Below are 18,387 nucleotides of genomic sequence, written 5' to 3'. Positions count from 1 at the left end.
TTAAAAATTAATGGTTGTCCTAAACGTTCATTTGATTATTGAAAAGTATGCTAAATATTCCCGGTTGGATTTTGAACACTGTTAAGAAATTTTTAAATCTTTATGTTACTATTTCTATGGTTTTCAATATTTCTCAAATATTTTACACTTCTTTTTCTTCATTTTGGGGGTTAGAGATAAATATGTGTTTCTTATTGAGAATCGTTTTTGCATATATTTGCTACATTACAAAAGAAGCTTAGTTGTTATTAGTATAAAAATAAATAAAATTGCAGACTTTTCTCTGCTACTGGAACAAGACTGTTTATTTTTCAACTAACATATAGTTGGGTTTGGTTTGGTGACTGGTAGTAAGGTTTGCCTGAGTCTTGTGAATGGGTCACTGTACATTGGACAAGGAATTGTCTACTATTATCCATGGCCAAACTAGCCACAGAAAAATGAGTGACAGTGTACAAATATCACCAACGGAACGAGTGTTTTCTATATCTCTTATTATATAAACGATTTATTTTTTATTCTCTACACACACAAATAAAATTTTCAACCATATCTTTCAATTACGGATCTCTTTTCAATCAATCCTACGTCCCAAACTGAGTTTCTTTTCGCACAACATTTTATCATAAGTTGTCTAAGGATCTCACGTTTCCTCCCACTTTCTTATTCTATCACTTTGTTACTCTGTTAAGGATCTACATCTTTTTGAACTATTCTAACAAACCAAATTCATTAATCAAAAGAATAACAAGAAAGCATAATTTTACATTCGATCGTAAGTTTTCCTCGAGTCCGCCCGTTTCCTACCATATTCTAATTCCATCAATTTTATCATCATTAAACTGCCTTAATCAACGTCTTTCATAGCCTAGCAACGATATATTGTGCTTTTGATCGTTGTAAATTGTGCTTAGGAAATTTGCTTAGGAGGTAATTTCACACATTTTGTTTTTAGAATTAAAATGGGGCACAGTGTTTTTTAAATAAAAACCTTAATGAAATTGATTATTTCTTTAAAACGTTATATTTCAACACTGTTTATTTTATTTTGTTGTTCTAAAATATTTTGTGCTTCAGAATGATGGCGCCACAACCTAGGACATCGTCCTTAATCATGAGGAACGATTTAGAAGTTTGGACAAATTATTAGATAAAGTTGATGAAAAGAATGGGATGAGAGGCGCTGGAAAAGGGGAGATGAAGAGGCCCGAAAAGAAAAATATAAAAGAGAGGAATAACGTTGTAAGAAGGTGATAAAAGCGATAAAAAAGCAGAAGAATGCCCGGTGATTAGCAGTGATAATACAGGTTGAAGAACCAGTGGTAGTTGAAGCAGCAGTGGGAGAACCAATGGCAGTTGAAGCAGCAGTACAAATAGTAGGGGAGGGGTATAATAACGAATTACGTCATTTGTTGAAAGATGGTTATTTTGATGACTTATTAATAAAATGTATGGAAAAGTTTGAGAAGTCGAATGAAAAAATGAAAATAAGAAAAAATCTGTATATATATGTAAGAAAATACTTTTTTTCGGTGAGGGGAATTAGTTTGCTTTTCTGTGTTTTTTCACCATTTTATCATTCAGTTCTAATATTTTGAAACATAGATATTTTCGTTTTTAAAATGGAAATTTATTTGCATTTATTAATAATATTAATACTATATGAGACATTAACCAATTGATGGGTATAAATCCGAATGACTGCTTATATGAGACATATAAACACTGAATAATGACATATAAAGAGTTAGTAATGTGTAAATTCGAATCACTGGCATATATGTACTGAACTCTGAAATGAAACACGAGTATTTGCGAAGGAAATAAGTCAAAGTATTTCACGGAGGCAATTTTAGAAAAAAAGATAACAAGAGGGAATCTTGTAGAAAATATTCATATTACAGCGTGAAGAGTTCTACATGCAATCACAAACAATAATAGTAAGTATTTTAAAATATATAAAACATCTTCTAAGAGAAGGATGCTGAAAGAAAGAATATGTATTTTCTTGAAATAATTTACAACTGTTTGAAACAATAAAATTATGTGGTATTTCAGAGGGATTTTTTTTTTGTTGAATGGGAAGATGTCGATATTAAGGAGATAGTTAAATGGCAAGAGCTATATCCTTCATTTTTTGAGGGTAGACTTGAATTTTTGTTTGTTTGTTTTACGAGACTTGGAAATCTTAGAAGTTTCGTACAGCACGAAACAATTTATGATTGGTTGTATAATTTGTAATATGACTTAAAATATATTGATAATGCATAGAGTTTTTTGACGGTGAATAGTTCTAGTTCATAACTTATTTTGGAGTTGAATGTACTCTCAAAGCAATGAAGCTATGTGAGACGTGGACGTACACACCTGACAGGGGGGATTCGAACCCTATTTGATATTATTAGGTTATATGTACAGCGTATATTGACAGTAACATGCAAACAAATAAATTCATACTTGCAGTCCATATGAGTAAAACACAATTATTATTGTTCAGTTGAGTTTAACGTCCCTTTAAGTACTGAGGCCATATGGAAATTAACCTAACACAAAAGCTTCTAACAGGATTCGAACACGGGTCTCTGAGGACACATACGCTTACGTACGAACAAACTGTGTTTACTATTAACTGGTAGAGCCAGTCACAAAAGTAATTTCCCCCGAAGTACTCTAATTCCATTACTTGGGGTCCAGGTCATTTGCAGTTGTGAGGACACCTAGACAGATGCAACCCAACTTACACGTAACTTTTCTCGTCACTGACAGCAGTTAGTAGCGCTGAGTCAAGTCTGTATGGAAGTAAAATTGTGAGTAGATGACGCACGAAACATTTCTCCATTGTGAGATCAATCTCTCTGGTTCAGAGCGTGTTGTCCAATGAACGTCATATGCTTATCTCATTATTGCTGTGTATGTAATGTATTTTTTCTTAATATACTGTATAATCAAAGAAATAAAAACACTGATCACATATGAATCAGAAAATGCTTGAAAGTAGCTGAAAATATCAAATCTAGAACAACTACTGGAAATAAGTTTTTAAATGATTGCCTCCATTGAGAAACCTTCCCCAATTCTTCTCATTCCAACATCTTCTTTCCGGAGGATAGAAGATCTTGCTGATTACACTGAGTATGAATTGAAATTGAAACAGGACAACTTGAAAAAGCTTCAGCCTGGCCGGGACTCGTACCTGGGTCCACCAAACAGATGTTCAATGCGCTAACCACTCACCCACCGCGCCATTTAAACTTCTATCCAAACTAATACCTAGTTAAATTTTTGTCTTGGAAAATATAAACAAGATACTCAAATATAACAAACACAAACAAATACAAACAAAATATAATAAAAATATAAATAAGAAAATATAATTAACTTGTGTGAGTCTCTGAATGACTTACTCGAGATTTCCTAGTTTAACTCAAAAACAAGTTATATACATGTTGCTCAATTAAGAAAGTCACGAAATGTTCTTCAAGTTGAGCCTACGTCATCGGCAGAAAATTTTTATCCAAAACCCAGGAAAAATCCAGGAGACACAACTTACCATCTAAAGATGTTAATTAGGAAGATTATTTTTTACAAGACAAACAATGAACCCATCAGTTTTACCATCCCAAGCAATAGATATGTGATCATCAAACGCTTTGCTTGCCCTTACTATTTTTTGCTAACCACCCTCGCAAATTTCCTGCAGACTACCGTCCTTCTTTATAACGATGTTCGTATTTCGTTTCTTTTTCTAGTTCTTCCTTGTTCATTTATTGTTTAGTAATTAAATTAACACTGCACTAACACACAAGTAACACCACTCAAATCACCAATGACACAAGCATTGCTTGACCACTAGCTTCATCCAACGGCGCCGACTTTCCAATATTTCTGGGTGTATATCAATGGCGGGGCGTGTTATATGTTTTTAGGAAAGTCTCGATATTTTATTGATTTATTTTCAGTTAAAGTCTTTTATGAACACTGTCATAAAGGGCTATGCTGTGATAAAGTAAAATAAACTGGTACTATAAGGATAACATGGAACTGCTCTTGCTCAGTCGGTAACACGACTAACTTAAACGCAAGAAAAATGGGTTCAAACCCTGGTCCAAACTAAAAATCTTGTGGATGTGCCGCGCCCACAAGAATATTTGTGTGGGTGCCAGAGCACCCACGTAGTCGGCACGCGTTGCTTAATCTATGTATCCTCGTCGCCAAAAGTGCCTTTACATCGCCGTGACGGGTATGTGACCGCGCAGTACTCCAAGGAAGGGATGGTTGCATAAGAAATTGTGATTGATTTTGAAGAGTTTTTATTTTGACTAGGAAATAACGTATGTATAGGGAGTAAAGAAACAGATTTGAAGCATCAGTAGACTGTCATCTCTGAAAGGATTCATATTCTCAGTTTTCCAGTTTATTATCTTCTATGTTAAGTTAATAACTTTTTACAATTCGTCCCGCTGTTGTTATTTGATAATGGAAACTGATTACACCGAACGTGAATATGTTTCGCTGTCGTAAAGCAAGGGCCGTAATAAATGTAAATAAGGTTCTTCTTATAAAATAAAACACAGGTGTATTTCTTGTGTGTATAGCACAATATAATACAGTAACTAAGCAACATGATAATCCTTAACACCAGCAAGATTTTTTTCCAACAGGAGGGGGGAGCAAAAGGCCGATATAGAGTTTTTCGATTTATTGCGCTATATATATTAAGTTAAAATTCATAACATTTATAATTGATAGCATATATCGTCTTACTTTTTAAATCGCCAATCATCTCCAGACATGATGTAGAGAGAAGAGAAAGAGATATGATCAGTAGCGTAACTAATTTTACTGCACCAGGGATCGATTAATAATCGATTTACTCATACCCGCCGCCTGCCTCACGCATTTCAGCTCCTGTGTTATATATATGGTTTTGTCAGAAGGGTCAGACGAAAGGCCGAGGACAGAAAAGCCCCGAGTCAAAGCAGCAACGATCAAAAGGGCTCGTGACATTAGAGCTCAAGGCAACACGGACCCTCATCAAACTGGCCCGTGTCAAAAGAGCCCTACGTCAAATGGACCAGTTTCAAAACGGGCCCCGCTACAAAAGGGACCCAGTCAAAAGAAACCTGGTCAAAAGGTCTCTAAAACAAAAGCGCCCGAGTCAAAACGGCTTCGCGTCAAGTGGGCCCGAGTTAAAACGGACCCTCGTCAAAAGAGCACGGGTTAAATGGGACCGGGTAACTGCCTACGCGAAAAAACGCCCCGAGAAAAACCGGCCCCGGGTCATAAGCTCTCCGCGACAAAAGTGCCCGAGTCAATACAATCAAACGATCCGGGTCAAAAGGGCACGCGCCAAAGTAGCCCTGGGTCAAAAGACGCCGGGTCAAAAGATCCCGCCTCAAAAGGACACGGGTCGAAACAACCCGTAACAAAAGGGCCCGAGTAAAAACGGCCCCGACTCTAAAGGGTCTGGGTCAAAAGGTCTCCGCGACAAAAGGTGCGAGTCGAATCGACCGCGCGTCAAAATGGTCCGGCTCAAAAGTGCCCTTCGTCAAAAGAGCCCGGCTCAAAAGAACACCGACTCAAAATGTCCTGGGTCAAAAGGGTTTCGTGATAAAAAGACTCGAGTCAAAAACGTCCTGCGTCAAACGTTCTCGAGTAAAAACGGCCCCGCGTTAAAAGAACGTAGGTCAAGATGTCTCTGAGTCAACAGGGCTCGGGTAAAAGAATCCAGAGCAAAAACAGCCTGGGTCGAAAAATATCCTAGACAAAACGGCCCTGCGTCAAAAGGGCCAGAGTTAGAACGGCCTCGCGTCAAAGAATGGCAGACCATAGGGCCCCGCAACAAAAGGGCACTAGTTCAAAAGAGGCCGGGTCAAAAGGACCCGCCTCAAAAGGGCACCGATCTAAACAGCCCCGCTACAAAAGAACCCGAGTTAAAAAGGCCCCGCGTTAAAACACCTGGGTCAAAAGTCTCTGCGACAAAAGGCCCAGAGTCAAAACGACCCCATGTCAAAAGGGTCTTGTTCAAAAGAGCTCTAGCAAAAAGGGCCCTGCGTCAAAAGGACCCCGCATCAAAAGGGCGCGGGTCAAAACAGCCCAGCCTGAAAAAGGTCCGAGACAAAATGACCCCGCTTCAAGAGAGCCAGGAATAAAACGACCCAGCGTGAAAAAGGTCCGAGTCAAATTGGCCCTGGGTCAAAAAAGGCCGGGTCAAAGGAGCGGTTTCTAAAGGCATGGGTCAAACGAGCGAAGCAAAAAGGCACGAGTCAAAACCGCCCAGCGTCAAAATTCTACGGGTCAAAAGGAATCGAGTTAAAAGGCCCTGTGTCAAAGGAGCCTGGGTCGAAAAGACCCCTCCTGAAAAGGACGCGAGTCAAAAAGACCCAGCGTGAGAAAGGTCTGGGTACAAAGGTCTCCGCGACAAAAGGGAAGGAGTCAAACGACCCCGCCTCAAAAGGGCTCGGGTTGAAAGGGTCCTGCGTAAAGAAGCCCCGGTCAAAATCGTAACCCGACAAAAGTCCCGAGTCCAAGGGGATAATAGATCTCGGATAAAAGAACCCCCCGACAAAAGTGCCCGAGCCTAAAAGGCCCGGGTTCAAAAGATCTCCGCAACAAAAGGGCCCGAGGTAAAAGGGCCTGTGTGAAAGTGTCTCCGCGACAGAAGGATCCGAGTCAAAACGGCCCAACGTCTAAAGGGCCCGGGTTAAATGGGCTTGAGTTAAAAGGGCCCTGCGTCAAAAGAGCCAGGGCCAAAAGATTCCGCGTCAAAAGGGCCCTAAGTTAAATGAACCCGTGTCAAAACGGGCTCCGCTACAAAAATAACTTAGCCAAAGGACCCGGGTCAAAAAGTCTCCGGAACAAATGTGCTCGTGTCAAAACGGCCAGGCGTCTTAAGTTCGCGGGTCAAAAGGATCCCGCGCCAAAAAGACCCTAGTCAAAAGGTTACTACGTCAAAGGGGCCCGAGAAGAAACGGCCCCGCGTTACAAGACCGCAACTCGAAAAGTCTCCAGGTCAAAAGGGCCTTGTGACAAAAGGCCCCGAGTATAAACGGCCCCGCGTGAAAAGGAGCCGAGTCAAAGGCCCTGCGACAAATGGTCCCTAGTTCGAAAGAGGCCGGTTCAGAGGATGCAACTCAAAAGGGCACGGTTCAAAGAGCCCCGCTAGAAAAGAGCCCGCGTCAAAACGGCCCGCATCAGAAAGGCCTGGGTCAAAAGTTCTCCGCGACTAAAGTGCCTGAGTCAAATTGACCCCGCGTCTAAAGGGTCCGGGGCAAAAGGGCTCGAGTAAAACGACTCTACGTCAAAAGAGTCCGAGTCTAAAGGACCCCGCCTCAAATGGGCCCGGGTCCAAAACAGCCCAGATTGAAATATCCAGGTCAAAAGTCTCCGCGAAAAAAGGGTCTAAGTCAAAATGACTACGCGTCAAAATAGCCCTGGTCGAGAAGGCTCGAGTTCAAAAGTTCCGGGATAAAACGACCCAGCCAAAAAAGGACACGGGTCAAAATGGTCCCGCGACAAAAAGAGCCGAGTCAAAACGGCACTGCGTCAAAATGGCCCGGGTCGAAAAGGCTCGAGTTAAAAGGGTCCGGGATCAAACGACTCAGCGTAAAAAAGACCCGGGTCAAAATGGTCCCGCGACAAAAAGAACCCAGTCAAAAGGGCACTGCGTCAAACGAGCCAGAGTATAAACAGCCCCGCGTCAAGATAGCCTAGAAAAAAGAAACATTAGCAATAATGTTTCCTCACCGGTTTTGAATGCTTAAGGCACCGACTGAGTTACGCGGCTGAGCGAGTGTAAATAAGAGCCCAGGTCAAAAGGTTTCCGGGCCAAAAAGCCCCGCGAGAAAAGTCTCTGAGTCAAAACGACCACGGGTCAAAAGATCTCCGCGACAAGAGGCCCGAGTCACAATGGCCCCCCTACTAATGGACCCGAGTCAAAACGGCCCGCGCCAAAAGGGTCTGGTGAAAGCTCCCCGCGACAAAGGGGCCCTACATCAAAATTGCACGTGTCAAAAGCGATCGAGTTAAAAGAGCCCTGCGTGAAAGTAGCCTGGGTCGAAAGAACCCCGCCTCAAAAGGGCCCGAGTCGAACGGCCCAGCGTGAAAAAGGTTTGGGTGTAAGTGCTCCGCGACAAAGATGCACGAGCCAAAATGGCCCCGCGTCAAAATTACCCGGAAAATACGGTTTCACGTGTACAAAGCTTGAGATTAAAGCAAGAGTGGAAATCAGGTATGCACGAGGGGATAATATCACCTTCGTAAGTTGAAGTGATTGTGCAATACAAGGAGAAACATCCCTAGTAATTATTAACAAATAGTAAATTTGAATGGTGATATTAATTTTGTTTTTTGTTAACCCTTTCCGGATCCTGGCTTTTTGGGCTATTTTTTAGACTTTCAGTCAAGCAGCTACTGTATCGTCCCTATTTATCCTAGAATCATGGTTCATACCTCATTCTCTTCAGAATAGAGCTGGCTTTCAAATGGTACCACTTGCATGCTCATACAATACACCAGAATCGGGAAAAAATGTCAAAGTGAAAGTTTCGGAGGGAATTTTTTTTCTCGAACTTTGGCCCTCCTGGACCCCCCTGTGTGAACGTAGCCATCTAAAAAAAATTTGAGAAATAGTACTTGGTATACTGAACGTGTGTGCCAAATTTCAAGTTTCTATCTTGAATAGTAAGGGAGGGAGAAATTTTATCAAAATTTCCCACAATGCCCCAAATTACCACAAATCACTATGATCTCATGGAAAAAAATTCCTGAGTCATTCCTAATTACCCTAGGGTCATGTGTCGCCCATATTTTCTTCTGAATAGAACTGCCTTTCAGGCGGTACCATTCACATGTCTCCATCATGTATCTTAGGCGGGAAATTGCAGAAAAAAGGGATTTTTTGGTCTAAATATCCCTTTTTTCAACTTTTATCCCCTCTGGTTTCCCTGTTTTAACGCAGAAATCTGAAAAAATCCGTTAAATACCACTCGGTGGACTGAATGTTTGTGCAAAATTTCAATGTTCTACGTAGAAAAATAAGCCCGCCAAAAATATTGAACATACGCTTAGAAAATGAGAAAAGAAATTTTTGACTTATGACGTCATCACCTCCTATGTCTGGACGCAGGACAGTCTGAAACCATACGTAATGTCTTCTACAAGGCCTCTGGACTTGGAAAACAAAAAAACCGGACGAAAAAGCTCAAATAGAAGAGAAATAACGCAATGTACCATGAAAAATGCGTATGGTACAAATTGTACCATAGGATCCGGAAGAGGTTAATTGTTCTGCAACAATCTCTATCGCTTAAGTCGTTCTCCATCATAGTTCGCTTGCACTTCCGACTTTCTGAATCAATCTTTATCTATTATTGACTTTCCCCTTAGTTCTAAAATTCCATTTCCACCCCTGGATCAAAGTATAGAATGAAAAATATTGTGTGGAAAACATTAGTTTAATGTTGCTCTGAGAAGACTTATGTGGATCTCTATACAGGACATTGGGACAGAACAATAATAATGACATGCGTGGAGGCATTGATTTGGAGTGGATTTTTTTCTTCTGAATACTCATATCCTTATACGGAATATACACTTGACACAGCGTGTCATTTAAATCTACGCAGTACGTGAATTCCGCCATATTGCATACCACAAAATATATTTTTAAATGTAAAAGGTTATGATTTTACACTGCAACCTAGTCTTGAATATTTCCACAAATGAGAATGTAACTAATTTCTGACACATCATCTGTTTGGGACAGTGAGTGTGTGTTTGGCATATGTAACTAATAGAAAAAAATATCGTGACAGGGCAGTAAAAAAGAGACGCATGGACGGAGGAAAAGAAAATGTTACAATTTGGCATTGGTGTAGAAACAGCGTTAAACGATTTAGTGTACATCATGGCAGCCATCTTGAATTCTGTATATTGTATACTACACAATATTTTGAAATAGATAGAGGTAATTAGATGCGTGTCACATAAATTGTTTCTAGAATCTTCATACAAACTACCTTCATCGTCCGTTTCAAGAGCATCGGAGTCTATATTACTTATTATTTCCGTAATCCTCCGGGCGAAAATACGCCACTATCATAAGAACCATGAGTTGTTCCTGTGTTATTCATAGCCAAAAAGTCAACTGAAGAGAGGATGTCAATCCTATGCAAACTACAAGAAGGGTGTTGACACAGCCATGCACACTTGTACTGGCTAATAGAAAAAGGAGAACAAAAATAGCTACATGTTTTTTTCTTCTCAGTACTTATATCTTTATAATGAATATATAATACTTTACATAGCATGTCATTTAAATCTATGCAGTAACTGACCTGTACGCATGAAAGTGATAAATATTCGTCAAAAGAAAACACAAAAGAGTAGTTTTATGTTGCTGTTGTTTTCTTCCGTCTTAGGAACTGACCTTGATAGGTACGCGACAACTAATATTGTCTCCTTGACTGAAAGCCTTCTAACAGGAGAGGAACTATAGTTCTCCATGGGTCTGACGTCTCATAGCTCTAAGTATTTGCAGCTATAAAGCCAACTGTATGCCTTCTGTGTTACTCCCTCTCTGCCCCTAGGTGTGGCTGTGTTTGCGAAAATATTGTGTTTTTCATCGGGGTACAGCACGAGAGTCTCAAGAGAAGCACTTCGTCGTAGCGAGTGACGTTACACAAAGTAGTGACACGCAGGCGCAGAATGTGCTGGACAGAGCTAGCCAGGTCAACACTAGAGTTCTTTTTTAAAAAACAAGTTGTTTTACAGAAATTTTTGTGACTCACTATATACATATATATACAGGGTGTTTCAAAACAACACCGACAACATTTGGAAAGTGATTCCTGACACCAAGATAAGTAAAAAAAAAGTATAGACTAACCTAGATGCACAAATGCTTCCCTTTGGAGTTATAGCCTGCCGAAAACATGAAAAAATGAACTTTAAAGGTCCATAGCCCCAAACCTATGGGATCTCTAGTAGTCGGGTCAAGGCTTCACTTAGGAACTAGTGTGTATTCTATCCAAAAATACATGTTTCAGAATCCTGCGGTTCTTCCGCAAGGAATTTCATACAAAAAATTTTGGTACGGGCATGCAATTTGAAACACTCACCAACTACCTCTATAAAAATGGTCTCGGAACTACCGCAGGATTCTGAAACATGGATATTTGGATAGTGCACACATTAGATCCTAAGTTAAGTCTTGACCCGACTACGGTAAGTCCCATAGTTTAGGAGCTGCGGATATTTAAAGTTCATTTTTTGCCTTTTCGGCAACCTATAACTCAAACAAGCATTTGTGCACACAGGTTGGTCTATACTTTTTGTCTTATCTTGGTGTTACGAATCAGCTCCCAAACGTTGTTGGAGATATTTTGAAACACCCTGTATAATAATTTTAAATGATACGCACTGAGTGCTAAGAAGACAGAGAAAGAGCTAAAACAAATCCTATCACATTAAAACTGTTATTGTCCGGAGAATAATGGTAATAAGAAACATACGTATCATATAAAAAATTCCTAGAAATTATATTTCTGGCAGAAATTTTAAGAGAATAATAGGTTAGTAGGATTTAAAGCTACTGGTTCTTCTAAAATTATTGCATCATTCTAGATCGCATAGAGAAATTTTTGTTTAAAAACATCTGATTAGAAAGAAATTATACTTCAAAGAGAAAAATTTAAATTCAATTTAACTTTTAGATACTTAATGAATCAAGCAAATGAAAACAAATGTTATGAAAGGTGACTGAGAAATTTAGTATTTGGAGAAGCAAAGAAGTAATGTGCAGGATACGGAAATTTCTCGTGTCGTCTCGGAAACGAGACGAGAAGTGTATGTTCTAATAAGAGTTAAGACAAGAGGTATATGTCCAAGTTAGAGACGAGACGAGAAACGGCAATTAAATCAAGTCTCATGGGCAACAATTCACTGAAGTCTTAGATACCAGTGTTTTAGTATTACATGATTCATAGTAAAAGTTCATAAATTATTACTGTGGTTGTACGAACACAATGAAGAGTAAAATGAAATCTTTCAGTTTTACGTCTACGCTTATGCCGGTTAGGCTAAAGGAGACGGTGATGATGAGAAATGAATGAAATGGTGGAATGAAGAAATTGAGGAAACAGGAGAACCCCGAGAAAAACCACGAGCACGGACAATGAAGAGTATTTATCAACATTTTAAGACACTTCAGTTATTTTATAATATACTTCAATAATAAATATGATTTAAATGTTGATATATTACACTCTTAGTGGACCTCTCGTGACTCGAATCAAAACGAGACAAGCTCCAACACTTAATTTAAGAGACGACAAGAGAAAACTTTATTTCTCGTCTCGTCTCGTGAACAAGCGTATGGTACGCAAACGCTCTGTAACTATTACTTTCTTTTATTTTCATCAGAATTGTGTGCAGATCACTTTTCCCGGTTCCACTCAATAAGCAATGATCGAATAGAATATTTGTTGACAAGTCAAAGTAGAATTATTATTGTTTTGAAAGGAAAGCAGCACAATCAAACACTCTTTCCAAAGCTCCAAGGACAAGTTACTCATTTGGCATTTTCTTGATTGTGATCTCAACGATAGGGATGTGACTTCATGCTTCACTTGTTGCAGATTTTTTCTCTCATTTCCAAAACTATCCCAAATCCCCCCTTTTTAAAAATAATTTGTGGAATAGTAATTGAAAACAAAGACCAAAGCTATGTATCCAAGTTTTCCCTCTCCCCTTTGTACCGGCATCGACCCCCTGATAGGGTTCTGCACTTTAGCTACAGTGACTGGATGAAAAGGTTGTGTATTATTGCATTCGTATCTTACTAGTTTTGCTTAGATTTTTAGAGATGGCAGGAATTTTTCCATTCGATATTTTAACCCTTATTGAACTTGTGGAATGTAGACCTTGGTATACAAGATGGTATAAGATAACACTCTTTCAAGGACAGAATTGAAAAGCAAAAAGCATGGCGAAAAGTTTATGCAAGCCTTGCCCAGGATCTTGAGTTCATAAACAAAAAGAAACGAGAAACGACAGGTATGAATGCAACAGCGCAAATCTGTCTTCAACATTGGGGGGGGGGGGGGGTAAGATCGTTCCCATATTATATATATAGCGATGTTCAAACTATTTCTGTAGTCGAGAAACAATGCTGAGGAGGGTCAGGGGAGCAGAGTTGTCTTCAACATTGGGAGGCGGGCAGATTTGAGGCTTATTCTGAGTGGACATTAATTTCATCTCACTTTCCTTTCTGGCGATCTGACACAATCAAATTTTTCTCCTAAAAAACACATTTCAAATCGGATTATTGGGGGGGACAATCTGCCCAGTTCCAAGATTGGAGGGGACATGTCCCCTTTATCCCCCCGGGATTTGCGCCAGTGTATGTATGGGGCAATGTAAAACAGAATTACTAATTCGAATCTTATCATTTAATCTACTATGACATTAATGTTAATTGCATGGAAAACAAAATAATATACATACAATATGTAACAGTGTTGCAACAAAAATTAAAACAAATATAGTTTGCAATGTACAGCAGCATCAATTCTCATCGAAACGAAAATAATATGTTTACAGCATCTATTTAAAACGGCACTGTTAAATCTAAACATGTTTAGGCATAGGACTATTTTTTCTAAGTTTTGTACCGTCCTCCACATCTCTTCAGTACAGTTTTTGTAGTCCTTGTTTTAAAAAATAATTTTTCCAATTATTATTTTTTTTATTTGTTTTCATATATGGAGAAGATTCTTTTGTGTGTCGCTTACTTCGCTCATCACCGGCAACGATATTGTCGGGGCTTCCACCGATATTGTCGGCGACGTGTGCAAAGTACGCCGACACCGACACCGATATTATCGGGGCTTCCTCCGATTTTGTCGGTATCGTGTGCAAACACGCTTATGGCTCCAAACAATACCACATGCCGTGGCTTATTCAGGTACAAAAATGTAAAAAAGAAGATGCATCGCGTGTTGGAACTAGGAAGAAAAACAAAGAACGCGGTGTACTTGTTTGCTTTTTTTTAAATACATAAACACAAAATTTTAAATGATATTTAATATAATTGTTTTTAATCACATGTATAATTAAATTAAATGAATCTAAAATTAAATAAAAATAGATATGAGGCAACAGTTACAAAATATTAAAGTACATAGTGAAAAAGTATAAAATGAGAGGTGTTACTACTACTTTGTACTTCCACCCGTGATAAGAATCCAGCACCATCTTTGGGTGAGAATATAAAATATCGTTAGAGGAGAACATTTAAATGCTTAAACTGCCAACAGAGTGTGCACGCTGCACTGTTTCTGGTTTAGTTATGAGCCTCGTTTGGTTTGATAGAAATAGAAAACTATATTGTGAGCAGTGCACTCTAGTGACAAGTGAGCACAGATTGTCAATAAGAAACAGCTGGGTAGTGTGGTGTGAATTTTGACAGACAGATTCGTAGTGTGCGTCTTTTGTGTGTGATCTGTCGTCGGTTGTAATAAAGTAATTGATGATAAGCATCAAATTACAATCTACGTGCTGCTACTCAAAAACTACTTCACACACGTCTTCGTATACAAAATAATCACTGGTAAGTAGTAGTTAAAATAGAATTTTGATGTGCCATTTGTAGAATAAGTACAATTTTTAACAAGTTTAAAATAATTTATATTCATATTAGAATTATTTTGTTGAATTAAGTGTACGCACTAAATAGAAAACGACACCCAGTAAAAGTAAATGAATATTTGATGAAAAATGCGGACACAGAACCATCATATCCTTTGTTATAAAATGATACAATGAATATAAAAGTACCAAATTTTGGATTTGTTTCCCATAGACACATATATGAAAAAGGGAAATTGTGGACAAAATGTATTTATTCATGACACATTAATGTGTTCGTGCAACCGGCATACCTGTAAGTATAGAGTACCTAGAAAGAAGGTACAGATTAAGAATCTGGATGCCTAGATTTAAATGATTTATGGGTTAAATGTATGAATTCGTTAGAAAACATTGTTTCTAATTAGAATAAATTAATGAGATATTTAGATGAAGTAAATGGGAGTGCATTCGTGATTAAATAATTTTAGGGGTGCTGAAGTGTTTGGATTTACTGTACATGAAATACGTTATTGCGTTTACAATTCAAAATATCTATTGATACGGAAAAAAAAAAAAAACAATCATGTAAAGACTCAAGATTCAAGAGGTATTAAGCCTTATTTGTCCTCCTTAGAGGGCTCGACTATGTAGCCTATCCTAAATATAGAAGTATATTAATCTTTAAGGAATACAGGGGTGAGTACTTTAGTTACATAGCTGTATTTTTGGATGTGGAGGTTCAAAATCAGTTTTGAGGGGTATTATTTAGTCTCTACCCAAGTCACTTGGTAGTATTTTTAGCTCACTTGGTGGTGATTGCGGCTCATTATTTGTAACTATGATGAGTAGGAATACAGTTTAAATATGTGTCTTAAAAACTACACTGCATAAACCAAACTGTGTGCGAGGTGGCCACTAAAAAGGACGAACGCTATCTAACCAAGTTAGGGAAAGGCGCCGAGCGGCAGCGAGGGATAAGACGCGTCAGCAATGGTGGGTATACGCATGAACAAAGTCGTTTACAACGGCTCACTGTATGTCACTTCGCTTCCGGGGCCTTCGAAGGATTTGGAGAAGCTGCTAAATGACATCCTTTTTTTACGTTAATATTTCTTACTTTCTTGGTATGTTTTCTGTATTTTTGCTAATTCAGGTTAGGTTAGGTTAATTTGGTACTGACCCCCCCTCCACAATCCTAACTGTTCCACATGCGTTCCATCAATCATTATATCTTTATTATTATTAGTTTCACCTAGGGCCAAGGAAAAAAAAAAAAGCAAAGCTCAAGTTGTTGCTTGCCATTCGAAATAGTTGTTGAAAATTATAACAACTTATTGTTCTCCAAAAGGTTTGCGCTGGTCGATATTACATTACCCAAGTTCACGTAGATAGAAGTCAAAAGGGCCATCAGAATAAATTGTTGAAAAATTAAAATTCTCATAAGATTTTGGTATAAATGCGGCGTCCAGATGTGTCATGAAAATTGCAGTGCAAAAAGCATAAAGCAACCTATGCTAGGTGGCCACTAAAAAGCGCGAGCGCTATCTGACCGAGGTAGAATAGGGCAAAACTGGTGGGCCCGTGCGATAACGCTGGGGTGCGTCTAAAAAGAGGCGCGTCAACGATGGTGGGTGTGCGCGTAAGTAATGATAGTGTAAACAAGTGGTTTTTGACAATGATACGAGTTTCAGTGGCACTTGTCATTGTATCGCACTAGTAACATTCCGCTTCTAAACATAAAATGCGGCATTTGTACACCATGCAAAAATACACTGCCGATAGAAAATAGTGTCTATTACAGTCATCTTTCGTATGCATGTATTATTATTATTATTTTTATCCGTCGTAAAGCACTAGTCATGATTTTACACTAGTAACTCTGTACTTGTAAACAGGGTTTTACGACCGAAGACCGCACATGTCACAAAAATTCGACAGCACTAATATATATACAGGGTGGATCAATTAACTTGCTGGGCCCTAGTAAATTTTAATCTAATTGACAAGAAATTCTGAAGTTTTTGTACAATGTAAGTACAATAAGCGGACATTGTTTGACTTGCTCTGTGGTACCATCATGTTAAGTGTTGCCAACCCAACATAATTATGTTTTTCCAAACAGCCTTACGACTGGTTATTTCTCATTTCTAATTTACATGTTAATCGATAACTTGCAATATGACATTTGTTACTCCGTGTTGCAAACTAAGGGCACTACAGTATCACAAACATGTTTTAGTGGTCTCTTCAGCAGTAATAACGCAAGTGAGACGGACCGAGCAATTACGCATCCAAAGTCCTTTAGTGTCTGGTATTATAATCATGATTCGATGGATATCGATTGAATACAAGCATTTATCTACAAAGGATTGAAATTTTGACTGTTTTCAAAAGCTTTTATTTCGAAATGCTGATTAGATAATTATCTCATCCATTTGCATAGATGGTTTTCAATAGATATGATGATTGTAGTTCTGTTTACAACAACTTGGTATTTTGGACCATTCTGTAAGTATGTTGAATACCAGTAAGGTTTGCAACACTGCATAAGTTCATGTAATGCCGAGAACTTGTAATTACATCTACCAAAAACTATTGTTCTTCAAGTCATAGAAGTAGTGTAATCAAAAGGTGCTATAAAAAGTTGCTACAAACACTACTTGCACACAACTAATGTATCAAATTTAACCATCTATTTCATATCTCCGGAATGGTTTGAGATATCGAACTGCTTTATTCGCCCTAATCATTTTTATGTCTATTGAAAAACAATGTGTAATTGGGTGTGATAATTATTCCAAATTTTTTTCTATATAAAGTCATTTGAAGAAAGTCGAACTTTCACTTCCTAGAGATTTTGTTTCTGCAAGTTCGAAATACGTCATATAATGACCGTAGTATTCGACACTAAGGTACCTTGTATATGCGTTACTCCGTCCTTGTCACTTGGGTAATTATTGTTACATAACCCTCCAGAATTTAGTTGTTTGTCGATGTTAGCAATACTGTAGTGCCCTTAGTATGGAACACTGTGTAATAAATGTGTAATTGTAAGTTTTCGTTTTACATGTAGATTTTAAATATGTAATAACCTGACGTAGTGCTGTTCGGAAAAATAACTTCATGTTGGGTTGGCAACACTGTATTGACAAACATTAAAGTTTATTTTTTTTATTTCATCTCTAATTCTAGCTGTGCAAAGCAGGCCCGTATTTAGGTGAGTGCTATTCTGTGCTCGAAATAAAAATGAAAATGGAATCTTTGAGTTTTACGTCCCACAATTATGCCGGTGAGGCTAAAAGAGACGGTGATGAGAAATGAATGAAATTGTGGAATAAAGAAAGTGGGAGGTAACGGAGAACCCCGAGGAAATCCACGCACACGGTGTTTAAAACTAGCAACCCGCAGTGTCCCGCGCAAGCGCTGATAATAATACTGTGTTTAATTCGTTCTAGTTACAGTAGTTACTAATTAGTTAGCTTATCTGATTATTTTTAAAAACTCGTCCTCTCCCACCCCCAGCGCAAGGGATGAGGATGAACTACCGTTAGATTAAAACTGTCACTATTTATCTCAGCGACCCCAGAAACTATGAATTCAACTCTAATATTGGTCGTTTTTTTTTTGGGGGGGGGTTATTTTGAGCACAGGGGCGCACAATATATAAATATGGGCCTGGTGCGAAGTAGTTGTATAAGTAAATAATTTTCTTTGTGAATGTATTAGTTGAAATGTGCGAATGGATATGTTTTAAAA

At 38.5% G+C, this 18,387-nt stretch overlaps 1 protein-coding gene across 1 annotated transcript in view; it reads left to right on the top strand.

Moving 5' to 3' along the window:
* The first annotated feature begins 14,322 nt into the window (after window positions 1-14,322).
* LOC145688224 (F-box only protein 30-like) overlaps window positions 14,323-18,387 on the top strand; it is a 119,467-nt gene continuing 115,402 nt past the window's right edge. Inside the window, exon 1 of the mRNA XM_081762134.1 lies at window positions 14,323-14,611. The gene's annotated coding sequence lies outside the window, so the exon portion shown is untranslated. The remainder of the gene's footprint in view (window positions 14,612-18,387) is intronic.

The sequence above is a fragment of the Thermobia domestica genome, chromosome 6 (assembly GCF_964235325.1).
Source record: "Thermobia domestica chromosome 6, izTheDome1.hap1.1, whole genome shotgun sequence".
In the NCBI taxonomy this organism is placed as follows: domain Eukaryota; kingdom Metazoa; phylum Arthropoda; class Insecta; order Zygentoma; family Lepismatidae; genus Thermobia; species Thermobia domestica.
This window is presented reverse-complemented; position numbering and strand designations above follow the sequence as displayed.